This window comes from Vicugna pacos, unplaced genomic scaffold, assembly GCF_048564905.1.
Source record: "Vicugna pacos unplaced genomic scaffold, VicPac4 scaffold_103, whole genome shotgun sequence".
NCBI lineage: Eukaryota > Metazoa > Chordata > Mammalia > Artiodactyla > Camelidae > Vicugna > Vicugna pacos.
The window spans coordinates 3,898,350-3,917,216 of record NW_027328783.1 but is presented as its reverse complement, the minus strand read 5'-3'; the positions used below and the strand labels follow the sequence as shown (position 1 = coordinate 3,917,216).

The 18,867-nt window shown below is 44.6% G+C and overlaps 2 long non-coding RNA genes across 2 annotated transcripts; one reads left to right on the top strand and one right to left on the bottom strand.

The window, feature by feature from the left end:
* Positions 1 to 366: 366 nt before the first annotated feature.
* Positions 367 to 13,041, bottom strand: LOC140694737 (uncharacterized). Its single transcript, XR_012070352.1, has 5 exons — positions 12,786 to 13,041; positions 3,382 to 3,529; positions 2,060 to 2,119; positions 1,144 to 1,338; positions 367 to 397 (listed from the first exon to the last, which is right to left on the bottom strand). It is a non-coding gene; the product is annotated as an uncharacterized lncRNA (long non-coding RNA).
* A 4,155-nt stretch (positions 13,042 to 17,196) lies between these two features.
* LOC140694756 (uncharacterized) lies at positions 17,197 to 18,666 on the top strand. Its single transcript, XR_012070377.1, has 3 exons — positions 17,197 to 17,377; positions 17,784 to 17,891; positions 18,404 to 18,666. It is a non-coding gene; the product is annotated as an uncharacterized lncRNA (long non-coding RNA).
* The last annotated feature ends 201 nt before the right edge of the window (positions 18,667 to 18,867 follow it).

Below are 18,867 nucleotides of genomic sequence, written 5' to 3'. Positions count from 1 at the left end.
ATGGGCAGCTTTTAAAAACCAAATCAAACCAACCAAACCAAATCACTGATAATTCAACAGCAGGTTCTAAATCACCCCCAAGACAGCAGCTAAACTCGGTTTAGACTTACAATGCGGTTTCTGGTGGTTGGATTGAAGAATGTATCTCTATCCTGAATATAAAAGTCTTTCATGGAGCTCTTCTCAAATAGGGCAATGAAAAACTCTTGTTCCGGTTGTTGATACTTTCATCCACTTGGAGGACTTTCATCAAACAGCGGAAGTTATTAAAGGCTGAGGACCGGGTTTTCAAATCATTGGGCTTCAGAGGCAATATTATGTGCAGTATCTCAGCGTATGTACAGAACACCTCCCACAGGGGGTGTGCTTTTGCAAATACAAGCTTGTCATCCAAAACCTATATTGGGAGAATGAAAACACAAACCAGGAAAATATTTTCACATTTTTAGTATACAGATTTTTCCTACGTTGCTGGTAGTTAAAGCACTTGTGCAAACACACACATATGTCACACTGGTAAAAGTGAAGATATAATAAAAATAGATTTGCAGTACATCATACATTTTTGCCTTAAAGATAATTTCTTTGTTGAAATTACTGAAAAGTTTTTTAAATTCCTTACAGTTCCTTCATAAAATAACCAATGTTTTAGATAAAGAAAAGCAAACTTGTTAATTTTTAGTCCAAATTAGTAACTAAAAATAGAAACACCAAAATATTCTTTGCAGTGGTATTGTAATGACAATTTTTTAAATTTCTGAAACCTAGAACTATTTACATATCTGTTCAATATATTGTTAAACAGCCATTAAAAGGGATTTAAAAAATTTATATTTATTGATATGGAATATATAATAAAAGGAGAAAACAAAAAAATGTGAAATAATAATTTTCCTTTTTGGAAGGGAAAAATATCTTCATTTGAACAAAAAAAAGTTTAGAAGGATTTTATGATCCTTTATATATAATTAAGGTACAGATGGTTTTTAATTCCACTGTTCTTTCACTTTCAATTTTGGGGGTAACTTTTTATAATAAAAAAATCTCTAAAAAGGTTCTTGCATAAATACATTAATAGATATATTTATGACTATATTCTCTGGCTATTAAAAAAGATCTCCTAGCTGTGGATCTGAAACTTACATTCCATAATGCAGATTCTGACTGACTCGCCTCCCAGCCCACAGCAAAGGCACGGCTAGTGTGACATGTTTCAAATACCATTCCAAGGAACATGCAGGCTCCCAGCCAATGGCTGCAAGGGGACTGACACTGATCTGGTTGCTCCCAGCTGCAGACCATCACAGATGAGGTTAGATCCACAGGCTCATATTTTCTCTGTCAAAAGAAATCAGAAAGTGTTAGGCTTTTACTTACACCAGGGAACAAGAATTTGTTTTTTTATGCAAAAAAATAACAACAAACCAATTTGAACCTGATGAAAAAACATTTACTCAAAACAGCACAGTAGCAATGAAGGTGCTCTGGCAGACAGGGACTTGTTGGATTCCTGTGAGTGCTGGACTCCTCACATGGAATTTCCTTGGCACTCCAGAAGGCCTGTGGTTGTCCTCATGGGTTTGTGGCCATAAGTGGTGCACAAAAGTCTCTGGCTTTGCCACAGTTTCAAAGCCTTTTTGGCTTATGAAAGGTTTTGCCCTCAAATGGAGTTTTCTTGAGTCCAGTCACTGATGTCATTTACCAGAGTTACAATCCAGATCTGATATTCTAGACTCTTAATATCTTGCAGACATTCAAATGGTTCAGGTTTGGATGTGTATTCACCTCTGCAGGCCTGGACCAAATCCGATAAAGACACCCGGACAAGTTCAGCAAAATACAAAGAAATTTTTCTCTCTGCAAGACTGAAATGTCTGTGAAGCTATAAAAACATCTGCACCTACAAAAATAGGGAACCAACTCATCAATAACATATCTATCCATAATGCATGGACATTCAAAATAAATACTGTATTTACTCCTATTAAATTCTATCTTGCTTTTGCCAAACTGTGTCCTAAACTGAAAGGAAAGTAGGTAAATGTAGAGAATTTTTTACCTTTTAAGAGAAAAAGGAACCCTCCTACTCGGTTGGTGGGAATGTAAATTGGTGCAGCCTCTATGGAGGACAGAAAAGAGGTTCCATAAAAAAATGAAAATAGACTTCCGTGTGATCCAGCAATCCCATTCATGGATATATGTTTGGAGAAAAATTTAATTCAAAAAGACACATGCACCCCAATGTTCACAGCAGCACAATTTAAAATAGCCAAGACACTGAAACAACCCAAATGTTCACTGACAGATGACTGGATAAAGAAGTTGTGGTATATTATATATATATATATATATATATATATATATATATATATATATATATATATGTATATATACATGTATGCATATATATACACACGCATATATACACATGAACACACACACAAATGGAATACTGTTCAGCCACTAAAAAATAAAATAATGACATTTGCAATAACATGGATGGACCTACAGGGTATTATGCTAAGTGAAATAAGTCAGAGAAAGAAAAACAAATATTCTATGTATTAACTTATATGTATATCTAAAAAATAAAACAAATTAATGACTATAATAAAACAGAAATAGACTCACAGGTACACAGAACAGACTGGTGGTTACCAATGGGGAGAAGGAGAAGAGGGGAGGCAGGAAGGGGTTAGGGGATTGAGAGGTAAACAGTACTAAGTATAAAATGGATAGGTTACAGGGCTGTATCATACAGCACAGGGAAATATAGCCATTATTTTATGGTGACTTTAAATGGAATATAATCTATAAAAATGTTGAGCCTCTGTTTTGTACACCTGAAACTAATATGATGCAAATCAACTACTCAATTACAAAATTTTTAATCAAAGTTTTCTTTTCATATTATTTGCAATAAGTTAGAAGCCAGCACTGTCAACAGAAACATAGTGCAAGTCACAATTTTCCAGTAATCCCATTTAGAAAATAAAAAGGAACAAGTGAAATTAATTCCAGTAATAATTACATTTATCCCAAAATATCCAATATACTATCATTTCAAAAGTGTGATTGACACTTTTAAAACTTATTAATAATATTTTACATTATTTTTGTTGTACAAAGTCTTGAAAATCTATTATGTATTTTCCACTTATAGAACATCTCAATTCACAATAGCCACATGTGGCTGGTGGCTACCATACTACACAGACCAGATTACACCATTCACACTTCTGATAAATTAACTGCTCTTACTTATTTAAAAAACTTGCAGAAAAGGGTTTAGATATTCCCTCTATCAAACAAAGCAACCTTGACAGGTGGGGATTATTTTCATTATAAAGTGAAAAATAAAGGTAAGAGAGCCATGCTTACATGTATGTTAAGGTAACAATACCTTCTTAATTCATTCAGGACTTTACAATCTTTCTTCATATGCCAAGGATTCACTGTCACTGCGCAATGTTTTTCACTACTATCATCTTTGTGATTGAGAGGCTTCTGATGACCCTGCTTTGTGCTTCTGTACATAAAGTAACAAAACAGAGAAAAAGACCTTATTAAAGATAATTTAGGGGGGAGGGTATAGCTCAAGTGAAAGATCATGTTCTTAGCATGCACAAGGGCCTGGGTTCAATCTCCAGTAATTCTTCTAAAAATAAAATAAATAAATAAAAACCTAATTACCACCCCCCAGCAAAAAATTAATTTATTACTTTAATTAAAAGTTTAAAAAAGATAATTTAGTGCAGGCTTATCAGGCTACAAGAGCTACAATGAATGCCCCCACCCATTAATTTAGAAGAAGTCTCACAGTATTTCTCAACATAAAGGCTAAAATATAATTGAGAACACTTCCTGATGGTCAGCATCATTTTAACAAAAATGTAGATAATTACGTCCCTGTTGTCAAATTTCTGTCAGAGTTGGGCATGGAACATTTAGTTAGTAAAAGTGACTTTGCAGCTCTCTTTGAAAGAAATGCTGAGAAATGATCTTTTCTGTTGGAAATTAGCCTGCTTTTAAATTCTTCAGTAGGCATAAGTGTTTACAAACCAGGCAGGAACTGGATTATATTTTACATGTACTTTAGAAACTGATTTGAATTTTGCCCTCTACCTGCAAGGCTATTTCTTAGGTAATAACATAAGCAGGCCACTATACTAAATTTTGTTTCCCTGTTTGCTTAATCCTCACAACAACTCTGTAAGCTGCTATTATTACCCCCATATAACAGATAAAGAGCTTGAGGCAGAAGATAATTTGGGTAACTTGGTAAATGGTGGAGCTGGGTAAGACTGCAGCCAGTCTGACACTCAGGTCCATTCTTCTCACCAATGTCTGATACTGCTACCTACATTCAGCAATGACCGCTAATTTCATATTTAAGTGTGTCATTTCTAAAAGTGCAAAGCTATATTAGTACTGCTGTGTAAATTATCCGTTTGAGATGTGATTGCCAAAAAAAAAAAAAGAAATAAAATCAGGGTGCCACTGAGGGGGGGCAAACTGCATATGGACGGACACAAGGGACTTTGTGAGGAAAAAGTTGCACAAATCTAGAAATAGCTAAAATGGCTGACTTGTACAATTATAATGTGTGAATTTTATGGCCTGTAAATTACACCTTAATACAGATATTAAATTAAGAAACTGGGATACAAAATTAAGACTAAAACACATATATAAATCACACAAAGAACAACAGGCAAATATCATTATTTACTGCACCATTGTCCTTGATGCAGCTTCCTATCCTCACCCATTCCTGAAAGGATGATTCATTTTTAAAATAGTCTTTTAATTTATTCAGCAAATAATTTTTGATTGCCTACTATGTACCCAGGACTAGTCTAGGCAGTTGGAATAGATAAATAAACAATACAAAATCCTGTCCTCACGGAGCTTTGTTGGAGTCTAGCTGGGATGGGGGTGGAGATGACAATTCACACAACAGAGCAGCAGAGGAGGTGGCATGTTAGGAAAGAGGAACCATGGAAAAATCAAAAAAGGGCAAGGTAAGGAGAGTTTAGGGTATGGGATGAGGGTGATGTTGTATTAAATACCAGAGCAGGCCACACTGAGGACTGAGGTTAGAACTAAGACTTGGAGGTGAGAAGTCCCAGGTGGACGGAATAACCATCACCGAGGCCAGCGTGCACTTCGCATGTTCCAGAATGGGGGCACGGCTGGAGCTGCGGAGAAGGGTCAGTGCAGATCCTGTATGGCCTTGGAGGACGTTGTAAGGACTGTGGCTTTTACCCAGAGTGAAATGGGGAGGCACTGCAGAAGGACGACACAATCTAACTTAGGTTTTCGAGGCTCACTTGACTGCCAGGTGAGAATAGTCGAAACGGGTCAGAGATGAAAGGAGGGAAGCCTCTGAGAAGGGCTGTGCAGGAGGAGAGGACAGTGGCTCAGGGTAGGGAAGCAGCAGTGGAGGCAGGAACCATGGTGAGAAGTGGCTGGGTTCTGGATATGTTTTAAAGGCAGTGTTAAACCAGATCTATTGACAGAATTCATGTGGTATGTCAGTGAAAGTCAGAATAACTCCAAGTTTTTTGACCCAAGCAGCTGGATGGATTAAGTTTCCACTAACTGAATGGGGGAGGTTGCAGGAAGAACCAGTTTGGGGTGTAGGAGAACAAAGAGCTCAGTTTTTACACATGTTGCTTTTAAGATATCAGAGTTTCAAGTGAAGATGTCAAATCAGCAGAAGATTGTAAGAGTCCAGAGTTGGAGAGAAAAATTCTAGCAGGAGACAGAAATGTGGGAATCATGGGTCACACAGGTGGCACAGGAAGACATGAAACCCAGGTACTCAAACATTAAGATAACCTGGCATTAACCATAGAAGTTGTCCTTGAGGGCCTGCCTACTAGGTGTGGATATCAGTCCTATTTCCTGACCACTCGAGTTTTAAAAAGCAACTTACAAATTAATTCGTGCAAGACACTGCCTCCAGTGGGTGGGTCCAGAGCTGGAGTGGGAGAATTGGATGGTGCACACTACTCCCTACAGTAGAATGTGTGTGTGTGTGTGTACACATGTGTGTGTGCGCAGGGGGATGAGATACACCTGGCTTAAGAAAAAGAGCTAGTAAGTCTAGAAGCTGAAAGATGAAAGAACATCCAGATATGGTAGAGGGAACAGGGGAAACACTGTGTACTGTAAGACATATCCCCATAATGCCATTTCCCACCATCCTTTCATCAGGAACACAGTTGGAAAGGGGGGAATTATGTAGATACGTGTGATGTACACAAACTTTCTGGGTATGTAACACAGAATATCTACATATGTAGCAAGTTAGTGATATTTATATATGCTTCAAGTTTAAAAACAAGTTCACAACAGAGGGAAAATAAAATACTGAGGAGTGGTAGAAGTATCATAGAAGGCCTTTCAATGCTCAGAATGGAAGCAAAAGCAGCTTCACCCAACAAAGAACGTCAATAAGAGTCAAGAATGTTTATATTTGCTTAAGAAATTGAGAGTTACAACTTCCTGCTTTAAAGAATTAACATAAGATAGATACCACACTATAAGCAACGTCTATACTGGAGCTTTCTTAAAGCTATTTTAGTTCCTGCTTGTTCTGATGTACTCCAGACACTCTGCAAAGAAAACCTTCTATTCAAAGGCTTAAAGGAATAAAATAAGAAATAACACTGCATTCTTTTCAGTGGTCTCTGTACTGAAAGTCACTTGCAAATGCAGCACCCTGCCACAGGTCCACATTTTTAACAATAAAGACCTTTGCGCAATTTTTCAATTGCTATGTGACTTTGGGTCAGTCTCTCACTAAGAAGCAGAATGGAGTACCAGAAAATGACACATCAGGTCTAAAACTACAGATGTGGGAGATGAACCTACACCAGGAAACAGCTAAGTGGGAGGGTAAGGTTTACCTTTTAAGTTACCGTAAGTGCAGTTACACCTGCTCCCTGCTTCCCCTGTGAAGTGAAGAGCTAGTCTTTTCCAGAAAAGCTCTCATTCTGAGAACTGTCTTCTTTAAAATATTCGGAGATTCTCTTTTAAGGTTCTTTCACTTTTAAGCCTTTCCCCAACTCTACATCCTATAACAAGTGTAAAAATTATCCTATAGCCTATTGTTACAGAACATACTCTACAAAAGCTGAGGTTTCCCAGGGTTTGGATCCCAGAACTCTGCTACCAGATAATCCTAAAGCTTTCCTTCCATAACAGACTCTTCTGCCAATTCCCAGCTGCGGGCAAATTCGGCTTCTCAGACCAGGTAACTTTCTAACTCTGCCTACGAACACTCTGCTGCCAGGAAAGGAACTCTCAGACAGAAAGCACACAATGCCCCTAGTGAGGGTTGCCTCCTTCAATCAATCAAGATGCCATCACCAAGCAAATATTTAAACCAACTGCAAAACCTCTGAAGACAACTTACAAACAATATACTTTCTATGGAGGCATACTATTTGCTCTGGAATAGTGATTTCCAATGGAAGGAACAAAGGACCACATGACCCAAGCAATTTTTTAAAACTGCACATAACCATCCCTCTTCACGTGAGGATTCAGGCAATACGGTCTTACAGGCCTAGGTGTAACAGAATGACAGCACCTCTAGGAGTAGGTTGAAAAGCAGCGAGGTAGACTTCTAGTGAAAGGGGATGATGTAATAGGCCCCATCGCCCACTTACCTACCAGCACAGGACAGTCATCTCAGATCGAGAACAAACACTTTGGGAAACAGAGGTTGTTTATATTTTTATGGTATTCTGGTGGAAATAACGCCCTGAGTCATGTGAAGTTGTGGCTGCAAAATTGAACAGGGGACTGGACATTTTCACATTCAGGACAAAAGTAGCCCCTGGATAGCCACCATATCTGCTCTCCCCTTTGCCTGTTCACCCCAAAAGCTGCAGGACTCTCCTGCTTGCAATGACACCCACCACTTCTCACAAATTCTTGCCAAGTTCACATCAGCAGCTGGTGGTGTCAAAGTCACCATTTGTACTGCTATGAAGTCCCTCCATTTCTTTATATCCCTTCTATTTTCTCTGTTGTCTTCCTAGCTACACTTGCATTCACAAGATAGTTACCGCACTAACATTGCCTCTGTAATCAGTCCAGGATATAGGAAGTAGAGATTCAACTGTAACCAGTCCCAGAATACTTGTCATGCCACACTAGTGTCCCAAAAAATACTCTGGCATCCCTCATCTCACTCAAAGAACCACTGCATTACTTAGAGGTTGTAAAATTAGAGGGCTTTCTCTACTGGGAAACACTGTGGCTTGTGTTAGAGTTGTGATTTCAGTTTTTGCAACTACTTACAGGCAAAAAGACATGGCCCGCAAATTTTCTTCAAGCGTTTGGTATTTAAACTTTCATTAGATACAGAGCCGGTGGACTAACCGTAATCTAGGAACATATGGTCATATTATCAAATAATGTTCATGTCTACCTTACAGACATGTAAGAACTTGGATTACACCTGCAAGCCTCTAGGACTTTAGAATTAGATGTGAAGCATCCTGTGAGATAAAAAACCTCCTATCCAGTCACAGAACACAATTACAGACAACATGACACTAATGTCACTGAATATATTAGTATAGTCCATGTATGGTTAAGTTACATCTCCAATTTCTCAGAGCTGGAAAGGAGATGTCTAGAAAAGCTGGAAAAGCCCAATTACCAAAACAGCTCAAAAGTTAATGCAGACTCCTGCACCTCCCAGGGCAGAGGGCGGAGGGGGCATTGCCCAACACTCTGTCCTCCCCCAGGATGTGGCATGTGGGGAAGCAGGCAGGAATGGGTGGCTGGGACTCGGAGGTGGAGAGGTGATGAAAGCAAGAGTGGAACTGCTCTGGTCCTAGAACAACAGAGCTGTAAAAAGCTCGGCTTCAGTTCAACCAACTCCCTCTCCCACTTTCCCTCCCACCTACGTGACAAACAGAGCACAGCCAGGCACTTTCTGCCCATGACGGTGACTACTAGTAGGAAAGGGACCAGGATAAAAGCATGTCCTATAAAAGATCAGTCTGATTTTAAGGCTATGTTATAAACAATGAACAGCACTGTCAGAGTGGGACACTTGTGTGGCGCTCAAGTAGGGAGGAGGAGGTTGAGGATCCATTTCCAGCACTTCCATGTCTTTTATCACTCCTATTTCTGACCTTTCCTTTGCCACTTTTTGAAGCACTGCCATCACTGGCAGGTAAAGGGGCAGCAATGTGACTTGGCCGTTTGGCTGATGGGGCTACATTTCCCAGCAGTGGAATGAAAAGGCACTGGAAGAGGATCAGCTGGAAGATGTGAACTGCGGTCCTGGCCTGTGCCAAACACTAACCAGGTGACCCTGGGTTAGGCTCTTAGTCTCTCTGGGCTTCCGGCTGTTTACTTATAAAAGAAGGTTTTGTCATTGCACAAATATATCCAATATGAAATGTAACATGAAAGTCAAACATAATGACATCTCACCTGCTTGCTTCAGGGAACTGTACAAGCACTGAACACTATGTGAATGTAAACACAGTCTTAAGAAAACTATTGAGGTAAAGCACTAAACTGAACATGGAGATAAAGTTTTATGGATTTTCTTGGCTTTCTTTTTTAATTGCAACACTGAATTAATAGTTATTAGCTATAATCCACACCACCACCACTGCGAATAAATAAAGAAGGTAAGCACTGCCTGGATGCCTGTTATTGCCCGATGCTAAGCAGGGTGAGGGGTATAAAGGAGGCTGAACAAGTGAGTCTTCTCCAGTTACCAGCTAAGTGAGGAGACACATTGGAAACCACCCAGGAATGGTACCAAGTCAGTACTCAAATCCAAGATTACAGACTACTGATCATAAACAGTACAGGAATACAAAGAGGAGCTAGAAGTATTTGGAATAAATAGGGAAGACTCTATGAAGGGGATGGGGCTCCAACTAGTTCTCAGGGCAATTCTAAGCTGTTTTAACTGAGGACTGGATAGGAAAAGGCTGGTGACTCCTGGTTTTTAATAAGGCACAGGTTACCCTAGGAGGCTAAGTTACATAATGATTGGAACAAATAAGGTAAGTCCAAAATGATGAAGGGTCGAGACTCCCTGGCTGAGATCTGGTTGTGTTAAGTCTTTGACTTGACTGTAGATGTGGGAGCACCAAAACTGTAGGTTGACTGAAAGGGGGGGAGAGAATATCCAAGAATTCAGCAGAAGGAAAAATTCATGTATCAGGGATGAAAGCTCTTCATCAGAGTATCAGCAATCAGAATAGACACTTGAAACCAAAAACATACAGTTCACGAAGCTGACAAAATGTGGAGGGTGGTGAGAGAAAGATAAATCAAAGACCACTCCAAGCCTTTGTGTATTCAAGACCGAAAGAATGATTATCCCACTGAATAAGTGGAGACGCTGCAAGAAAAAAGATTATGAAATCAGCTTTAGACATGTTGAATCTGACGTATGAGCTAAGAGTAGGTTTTCTCTAAGAAGCTCAAAATTCAAAACTGAAGCACAGATGTTGAGTACAGGCTTAAGATGCAGATGGACAAGACATGATAAATCTCCTAAAAGAAAACATAGGCAAAACATCATCTGACATAAATCTTAGCAACATTCTCCTAGGGTAATCTACCCAGGCAATGGAAATAAGAGAAAAAATAAACAAAAGGGACATAATTAAACTCATAAATTTCTTCACAGCAAAGACAACCATAAGTAAAACAAAAGGAAACAACAACCTACGAATGGGAGAAAATATTTGCAAATGATACGACTAACAGAGGCTTAATTTTCAGAATATATATAACAGCTCATACAACTTAATAACAAAAAAACAAACAACTCAATCTTAAAATAGGCAGAAGACCTAAACAAGCATTTCTCCAATGAAGACACAAATGGCCAATAGGCACATGAAAGAATGCTCGATATCACTAATAAACTGAGAAATTCAAATCAAAACTATAATGAAGTATCAGCTCCCATCATTCAGAATGGCCATCGCTCAAAAGTTCATGAATGATAAATGCTAGAGAGGCTGTAGAGTGAAGGGTACCCTCTTACACTGCTGGTGGGAATCTAGTTTGGTGTAGTCATTATGGAAAGCATGGAAATCCCTGAAAAAACTAAAAGTAGACTTACCCTATGACCCAGCAATCCCACATCTGGGTATATAACTGGAAAGAACTCCAATGTGAAAAGATACCTGCACACCAGTATTCACAGCACCACTGTATACAAGAGCCGAGACATGGAGGAAAGCTAAATGTAGCAACAGATGACTGGATAAAGAAGTTGTGGCATATTTATACACTGGAATACTACTCTACCATGAATAGGACAAAATAAAACCATTTGCAGCAACATGGATGGAGCTAGAGATCGTCATTCTAAGTGAAAGCAGCCAGAAACAGAAAAATACCAAATGATACCACTCATATGTGCAATGTAAAAAAAGAGAGAAAAAGACACTGTGAACTCATCTACAGAACAGAAACAGACTTGCAGACTTAGTAAACAATCAAGGTTACCAGGGAAAGGGGATAGGAAGGGATAAATTTGGGAGTTCGAGATTTACAAATGTCAGCCACTATATATAAAAAGAGATTTTAAATTAAGTTTCTTCTATATAGCACAGAAACCTATGTTCATTATCTAGCAATAACCTATAATGAAAAAGCTGATACAGCCACCAACTGAGGAAGCAGGAGAAGAAAGGAGAGTTAGTTATGCTGGGCTAGAGCCCACTTCTAAAATCCTTGTCAGCCACTGAGGCTGCCCCGAGTACACTGAGCTTTCCTCCCAGGGACAGGCTGACATGACATGCGTCCTGCAAACCTGGGGCAGTAGAGGCCGTCCCCAGGTCTGGCCCTAGGGGAGATGGGAGCAAGTCCACCTGCTCCCCTTGGGGCAGCACCCCTCCCTGCAGCCCCCGCCACCTGACTGCACCACGCCTGCATCTCAGGAAACCACTGACTTGAAAACAACTGATCCACGAACCTGGGGCAGCGGCAGGGAGATGGGCAGCGACCTGGCAAGCTGGTAGACTTGCCCCCATCTCCCCCATGGCCTGTCCAGGGCTCGGCCTCTGCTGCTCCAGGCACGGTCCGCAGGTCAGCCTGCTCTCGGGAGGAGGGCACGGTGTGGTTGAAGGCAGTGGCGGGTTATGGGGTCTGCCCATGGGAGCCCTTGGATTTGCTTCAAACTCCCCAGCGCATGGCCTGAGCTTGGCCTCTGCTGCCTCAGGTTCGTGGAACTCAGGTTATAGGTCAGCCTGCTCCTGGAGGGCGGGTGCTGTGCTGTCAGGGAAAGGCGGCAGCTGCGATGGCGGGATTGGGGCTGCCCTGTGAGAGCGCGGGGGTTGCAACAATTTCCCGCTGCTGCTGCAGCCATCCCAGCACACTCATCGCACCGAGCCCATCTCCCAGGAGCAGACTGACCTGTAACCTGAGTCCCACTAACCTGGGTCTTTAGAGGCCGCCCCCAAGGTCAGGCCGCAGGTAAGATGGGAGCAAATCCATGGGCTCTCATGGGGCAGTTCCCATTCCATCCGAGGCCCCGCGACCGCACCGCACCCACCTGCAAGGAGCAGGCCATCGTCTGAGGGCCAGTCGGAGATGCTCTGGAACCGTCCGGCGCCCTCCCAACTCCCGGGGCTGTACCTGCTCTCCTAAACCCGTGTATAAGCGGCGGCAAAAACACGGTGTTCAGGAACTACTAATACCGGGGTTACCACGAACCACAGCGGCGGCTGGGACCCGCCTCAGGGTCCTAACGGGACGCGCGGCCGGGACCTCACCTCCGCACCCCTCCCTGGGCGCCTCCTCAGCTGCACAGCCCAGGCGTCACCCGCCGGCTCCCCGAGCAGCGCGCCCCCACCAGCGCCCTCTTAACTGTCCGGCAGCGGCAGCCGAGCCGCGGGCAAGCGGCGGCCCAGGCCCCAGGCCGTGTTCCTCTTCCAGGAGCTGGTCCAGGAGCAACCGGCTGCCGCCAGCTTCCACGCGTTCTGGGTGGGTTCCGGCGTCCGCGCGTCTGTCCGTCTGCGCGTGCGCGCCCCTCCTCCTCCCGCCCGCAGCGCAAACTGCTCGGGTGGGTCTCCTGCTTTACCGGCCCTGGCCGCTGGGGCCGGGAGGAGCCAGGTGGGGCCCCTCCTGCTTGTCCCGCCGGGTCTCCATCCCCAGAGCCTTCACCCAGCCACCGACTGGGTCCTGGCATTGAACTAGAACCACGACTGCCCTAGGCCAGGCCTCACCCACCCAGCCCCACTTTCCCTGCTCAACTTCCCCTCCCTGTTACTACCCTCCCACCACTGGCCAGGCCCAGTCTCCCACCAGACCTTGAAGACAGGGCTCCTTCTCCTCACACCATGGTCCCTGCCCTGACACTCCATCCTGCTAGGTCCTAACCTATGGCCCCTACACCCACAAGCTTACCCCTCATGCCTCAGCACAGGACACCCAACATCCTGAAATTATCCCCCTCACCTCTCAGCCAGGTCATTTCCACTCTGATCGGGCCCCACACCTCTCAACCTGTACCCCCACACCATGGGATCCCCTTAAATCTGAGTGCACCCCTACCCTGAGCTCACTCACTCACCCTTCACCCTGTGGTTGGGGTGGGGAAATCCGTGCTCCAGTAATGATGACTACTGCCACCAGTGGGGGATCGAGCCTAGTGTGCACCTTCAGAGTTAATGTCTGAGGCTACAGGGTGAGGCAGGCTGGGATGAAGGTGGTTCCAATTCCTGCCTTGGCACCCTGATCCCCGCAGCCTGTGCCTGAACTGACCTGATGGGTCAGGTTGATCCCAGACTGCCAGCCACTGGCCTTGGGCTTTCGGTGGTTGATGGTCCTGATGGTGATCTGGACTCCTAGGGCGGAGGCACTGGGCACGCGGACCTTTGGGGTGGGGGAGTTCAGAGTATGCACTTAATCCCAGGGTTAGACATCAGATGGTGGGCTGTGTGCATGGGGCTTTGTGCATGGTATGGACTCAGCACAGGTGGGTGCAGGGAACTTGTTCATTCACACCAGGCCAGAGGGAAGAGGGAAGGGAGCTTTTAAAGTGTCAAAGTGAGGAAGCCAAAGCTTTAGAGCAAAGTAGGAAGGTGCACTGGCCAGGCCACCATGGATCTCGCCGCAACGCTTGTCCCTTGCATCAGGGGAGACTGGCAGTTGACTGGCCAATGAGACATCCCCTGCTGTGGTATAGTTTACAGGCAATTGAAGGGATTTTGAAAGGTAATTTTAATCCAATAATTTTCAGTTTCTCTGTGGTAGATTAGGTCCAAAATCATGGTGAATCTGGCAGGGATCCTGCCTGAAATCCAGCCTGGGACAGTGGAGGACCCACCCAGGAATCATCCACTTAGCTCTCACCAAAAGTCACTGTAATAGAGAAGAACAAATCTGACTCCATATTGGATCTGTTCCTTTTCCTTTAACCCTCTGCCGTGTTATCTAGGCTTAGACTTGCAAGCTCTGCACTTTTTGTAAAACAGTGTTGCCTTTAGTCTGAAATAAACAGGAGAGCCTATTCTCAAAAGTCTGAGCTTTAAGGATATTAACACTTTGCACTCCTATAAAGATAACAAGTTGCAGAATAGAAAAAGTTTGTTTTGTTGCAGGTTTTGCAGGAACACCATGATCTGACCCACGTGGACAGCTGCAAAGGATTCCAAGAACAAAGAATTCCTACACCAACAAGTTTGCAACAACCAACCACAGCCCCTCCCCTTTTTTAGTAGAAAAGGAGCCTGAAGTTGACATGGGGAAGATGGTTCTCCAAGATATTAGTCCGCCATTATCTTGGTTTACAGCTGTTTACGTAGACCAGGTCATAGTGCCTCTGTAAATCCCCTAACAAAACAAAAGTAGTTTTCTATTCTACAACCTGTTGTCTTTATATAAGTGCAAAAGTGTTAATATCCTTAAAAAATCAAAGCCTTGAAAGTAGGCTCTTCTGTATATTTAAGGCTAAAGGCAACATTGTTTTACAAAAGGTGCAGAGCTAGTAAAACTAAGCCTAGAAAAGAGGGCAAAGGGTTAAAGCCAAAAGGACAGATCTTCTATGGAGTCAGATTTTTTCTTTTCTATTATACTATATTCTATTTTTGTTTTAAGTATATAAGAATAAAGTTTAGCCTTTTCCCATTTTAAATTGTGCAATTTTAAGGAGCATTAATTGCATTCACAGTGCTGTGAGACCAGCACCACTTGTTTCAGACTATTTCCTTCCTCAAAGTAAAAGCTTGTATACAAAGAGCACCCCACGTCCTACCTCCCCTAGCCCATGACAAGCCCTAATCCCCTTTCTCTCTCTATGTCTTTACGTATCCTGGAGGTTCCCTATCAGTGAAATCGTATAAAAGGTGGCTTTTTTTTGGTTTGTCTGCCCACATATCTTAAGTAGGGACGGGTGAATTATTATTTTTTTTGTTTTCACATGAATTAGCATTTTTGTATTTTGAGAGGAAAGTCCAGACGGATTAAAGATGAGACGTACCAAATGAAGCCCTTTTAGTAACTCTGTGTATAATCTCGGGGTAGGCACTGCTGTTCTAACTGTGAAACCAGAGCCAGAAGGGAGATGCTTAGCTCTTCTTGTGGCAAAATAAATCCAAACAAAAGCAGAAAACAAAGGCCAAGAAAGACAGCTGGAAAGACAAACCACAGCCTGGAAAAACCTTTCCTCATGACCCAAGATCGGAAAAAAGCTTCACATCCCTGTGGTCCAAAAAGCTCTTGAAGCCCAGTGTTCTGAAAAGAAACAAAACACACAGAGTCAGTTCCAACGAGAGGCAGTGCAGGTGGCCAGTTTGTACTGGAGATGCTTGACCTCTCAGGTGAGGACACAGGCAGACAGACAGACTGCAGAGACAGCATTGGCCACCATCACCCTGGCAGGTCTTTAGCCCGGTGACAACCAGCCCTGGTGACAACGTGAGCAGGCAGAGGCCCCAGGAGGTACCCTGGAAGGAAGAGCAAATGGACGCTCCTCTCCGGCAGAACAAGGTGTAGGATGCATCAAAGTGCCACAGGTGCATCCCTTCCCTAGCAGTGCTGAGCCTTAGAGAAGATCCCACCAAAGTGCTTGAACAATTTTCAAAGATAATGTTTCTTCAGTAACATGAATTCAAAATAATCAATATGTCGTCAAGGGATTTTCAGAAGTGACCTGCCCTGGACCCGTACAATACACACACATAAATACACACATATACACATAGATATATACACACATACATACAGGAAAAGAGACAGACAGACTGAAACACAGAGAAGCAGGGGGAGACAGAGAAACAGAGAGAGAGACAACTCAGAGAGGCACTGAGAGACAGAGACAGAGAGAAGGAACACTGGAGCTGGTAATGAGTGGAACTCACATACATTTTCACAAGTCAGTCTATGTGTCAGAACCTGGTCCCAAAGTCGATCCACCCTCCAGGGGAGGGTGTGGGGATCCCACAAGGGTGTGGGAACAGAAGGCAAAAAATAGGAAGCCATTGTGGGGCCGCCCACCACAGAGGCCGTGATGGGACACTGGGCCTGTATGTCAACATGACAGAATGACCTAGGAGGTTGTATGCCAGAGCGGACGATGTCAGAGTTGTATTTAATTTCAGTCTCACGACTGGGAGCGGGGAAGCAAGCAGCAAGGAAAGTGACTTTCTCCAGACCCCAGGGCAGACCCCGGCCTGTGTGGGGTGTGCTTTGCACTCCGCCAGCCCTCTGTGGGGTCCTTCCTTTGCTGAGTCTGTGCACGATCTCCCTGTGATGCCAGCCCGTGGGGGTGACAGATGCAATAGGTGTTTCTAGGTCTAGAGACAGGATGGCTTCTCTAGGAAGCAGGGGCCAGAATGATCCCCACTGTGCTGATGGGGGATTGGGGAGACCCTGAGAGGCACGTGGCTTGTCCAGGATGATAACACTGCTGAGTAGGGGGAGCCAGGTCTGAACCCAGCTGTGTCTTCAGAGCTGCGGCACTGGTTGCATCCAGGACTCCCCAGGGCTATGGGGGGGGGCTGAGTTGGTGTCACTGTGTGTGGACATGGCATGGAGTGAGAAATGAGAGATTGGAAGCCCAGAAAGGCCCTTGAGGAGCTTTGTGTCAGGAGGAAGCTTGGAGAAGTGGACCCCAGGAAGTGACCTCACTTCCCTGGCAATAGAGCCCAACAGAACTTGGAACCGAAGTCACCAGGCACCCGCTCTGTAGAGAAGTCCCTACTCAGCTCACCTGGTTGGAGACAGAGGCATGGTCTGCTGCATCCCATTATCCTGAGGCCACAGGCCCCGGAAAGCCCGCAGCGAGGGTCTCTACCAACGCTGCCGGCACTGGGTCAGGTCTCACCCAAGGCGCCTCTGGCCTTTTGGCCAGAGAGACCCAAAGGTAACACAGGGAGGCCCAGGGCAGGCCCCCCCAGGCTGGGCCACCACTCAGATCCCATCCAGGTAGCCACACGGCCCCATCCTGCCTGGTGGAGGTGGAGCAGTCATGTTGGGGATGGGTATCTGCCTCAAGAAAGAGCAGGACAGAGGCCTGGGGGCCCGGTCACGTAGACAGCCCAGGACAAAGCTGGCTGGCTGGGATGTGGAGAGCCGGGGAAGGGTCCTGCCGCCCGAGGTGGAGCCCATGCTCTCTGGGTATGCATTTTCCCTCCCGGATGTCTGAGCTGAACAAGGTTCCGGTCTGATCTAGCAGCAGAGGGTAGAGTCTACAGAATCAGGAGTGTTCCTGGCCGGGAAGGACTCTGAGACTTCCATGCTGGGTCAGCTGCTGGTCACTATCATTGCAGAGCCAGATACCACATGTTGAAAAGAAGCTGATGAATAAGAACACCAACGCCCCCTCCCCAAGTGAAGGACTGGTGTGTCACTCTTCTGAGGGCCAGCGCAGACTCCTGGTGGGTCTGGATATGGAGGGGTCCCCACCACCATGGCCCACAAATCAGTGGGGCAGGCCTCCGACCCAGACATCACCCAGGGCTCTCCCAGGGACCTACCCGGGGCTGACGGGTAGCTCAGCACACCCTGGTCTGACCTGGAGCACCGTGCCCACCTCGCTGCAAGTCAGGTGGAGGACCAGGAGCCCCCGAAGCAGAGACCAAAGGTCAGAAAAGCAGGGCTGGTGTATGTGTGTAGGTGAGGGTGGGGCGAAGGCTGGGCCACACAGGGAGGTGTCCCTAGAGGCTACTGTTGGGACCAGAAAAAAGAATGGCCTCAGAACACCTGTCTGGAAATATTCAGTCACAGAATACATCCTGTGGGCACTTTCTGGGTGGGAGCTGTCTGGAAAGCTCTGGGAAGATTTCTGTCCTTGTAGAGGCACATGGAAAGGGAGGCAGGTGCGTAAATTTTTCCTCTCTCACAGCATGAGATCTTCCACAAGACTTAAAACTCTCTCCACTTCCAATAGTTACAGAGGAGGCAGGGGCAGGGGAAGATGTCAGAGACCAAAAATGGGACGAACTGGATCCAGCAGGAGACCTCGAGCTCCCTCCTGCCGCTCCTGCAGCTCCTCCTGAACCTGCGTCTGCAGCTGGACTGCTGGGCAACGGAGAAACAGTTCAGGCATCACCACCACCTGGGGTAGAGCCCCCTCTGCACCCACCCACACCTTCTTCTCCAAAATGTTCTCCAAAATTCCACCGTCAGTCCCCCCACAAACTTGACGTCCCTTCCACTGGAGATGTTTTTGTTTCATTTTCTTTAGTTTCCTTTGCTTGTTTCACATCATTTATGACATCCTTTATTTTTCTTTTTAGAGTTTCATGTAATAAAATGTAGACTTTTCCCCTTTTAAATTGTGCAATTCAGGAGCATTAGGGGCATTCACAATGTTGTGCGACCATCACTACCATCTAGTTTCACACTATTTCT